Here is a 2,150-nt window from a genome sequence, read left to right on the forward strand (position 1 = left end):
CTTTTATAACTGCACAAACATTGAGTTTATAGAAATAAATTCAAAATTACCTAAGACTTTGCACAAATCCAGCAAAATTAATGGTTGCACAAACCCTACTATATATCAGTTTGCATATGGAAGATATCACGTGAGCTGGTGTTCACATAGGCCCTACCTTCAATGTTTGAAATGACTTAAGGAATAAACCTTCTAAGGACTACATGACACTAAAAGTATACAAGTATCGTGCTGGGTATTTTGGCACCTCACTGCTCTAAATTTCTTGTATATTGATAAGATATAATTGATACAAATAGAAACACACATTTTAGATATTGGAGAGCTAGAGTCTTTTACTAAGTGTCAAAATAACAGGAAAGAGAGAGAAGGCTCTAATTCTGGTAAGCCTGTGGCCTGCTACAACTGCCTTTCAATGTTCCTATGCAAGCTTCATTGGACTTAGTATTTACCAAGTCTCCATAACGGCTGACGTATATGAGGTTCCATCTCAAGTTTCTTTTCCAAGGCCATAGCATCAGGTGGCGCTCTTTCACTGGTTGAAACAACTGTATCCGGTGTTTCTGAAGCGCAAGCACATCGTAGGAAGATACTTTTCCAAATACAAAAGTTGCTTGCTGTTAAAAGCTCCACATTGCTTTTGTCTTATGCATTGCACTGCATCTTCATACTTCATTCCCCCGTCAATTAAAGCTAGGGCAACCAGCACTGAAGCTCTCCCAAGACCTGCAGCACAGTGGACCACAATACAACAACTAGGATCAGAAATTTCTTTTTTACAAGTTTTAAACACTTATCAACGATCTGACTGGATGGTAGCGCACCATCATCAAAAGGCCAGTCCAGAACCTGGATACCTTCATTCTCCAAAATGGCAGTGTTACATGCAGCTTCACACACTCTTACTGTGGTGGTAACTCTGTTCTTCTTAAGTTCCTGTAAGAATTTGCTTAAGGAGGCATTGCTTGGGCTGTGCGCCATCAGAAATCTCATATTGGGACGTCCCTGGCGGTCCGTGGTTAAGACTTCACCTTCCAGGGCAGGGGATGCGGGTTTGACCCCTGGTCAGGGAGCTAAGATCCCACATGCCTCGCGGCCAAAAAACCAAAACATAAAACAGAAGCAATATTGTAACAAACTCAATAAAGACTTTAAAAATGGTCCACATCAAAAAAAACTTAAAAAAACAAAAAGAAATCTCATATTCCTGTTTGCAATCTCTACAGGACCAGGGCAGTTCACCCCAGTCATGTGGAAGTAATTAAAATTAAAAAAATACAGAAAAGATGTAAAAGAACTGGAGGCTACTTCCAAATACTTCAGTCTAAATTTTCAGTGAGTTGAATATGAAGTTAGGAGTAATAGGAAATGAAATCAACCTTCAAACAAAACAAAAAGTATCACTGTTTCAGTACAGTAATACTGAAAATCAGGGCACTCAGCTTTGCCCCCATTCAGGTCAGAACCCTTGCAAAATGGTCTCCTATTCAGTTCTGCTCTTCAATGTCCAGGTTATTCATTTTTATGGGAACCTCTCAGGTAGTGACAACCTTCTAGAATTCACTGGTCTGCACAGAGGTTGGACTGGGCCTGTCAGTAATTCCTACTGCCTCTTGGACAGTCCATATATGTGTGACCAAGAACACTGGAGAACTGAGAGATATGTTCACTCATTGACGAATGTGGCCTAGTCAGACAGCCGGTCCCCAGGCAGAAATGACAATGCTCCGTGCACAGCTCCGGGAAAAGCGCATCACTGACAGGATCTACTGCCACCAGGGTCCAAAATTTGCCTTAGGTGGCCTGTATCGCCAGTCCGCCCTTGTTTCTCTGCCGGAAGGACAAAGGGAGAATACAGACACCAGCCGTCAGGGAATCCCAGCCAAGTGCAGACAAGGAGGAACTGGGCAGGGGTAAAGCAAAGGCTGGAGCATCATAAAGAGGAAGCAAACACCCGTGTGCGAAAGCTATTTATTTCTATGGCAATGTTTCATAAATTAGTCTACAGATTCTCTCACGCAACACTTCTAATGCACAGATCACATTTCATATTAGACGACCATTAAATGTCAGCTCCCTTTCTTTACACAAACAACAAACAAAAGGTGATATTAGAGGTGGCCCTGAATTAACGTGCCAATTTAACATCA

General features: G+C 41.8%; 1 pseudogene; it reads right to left on the reverse strand.

The window, feature by feature from the left end:
• Window positions 1-532: 532 nt before the first annotated feature.
• Window positions 533-993, reverse strand: LOC116747023 (annotated as a pseudogene).
• Window positions 994-2,150: the final 1,157 nt, after the last annotated feature.

The sequence above is a fragment of the Phocoena sinus genome, chromosome X, assembly GCF_008692025.1.
Source record: "Phocoena sinus isolate mPhoSin1 chromosome X, mPhoSin1.pri, whole genome shotgun sequence".
In the NCBI taxonomy this organism is placed as follows: Eukaryota; Metazoa; Chordata; class Mammalia; order Artiodactyla; family Phocoenidae; genus Phocoena; species Phocoena sinus.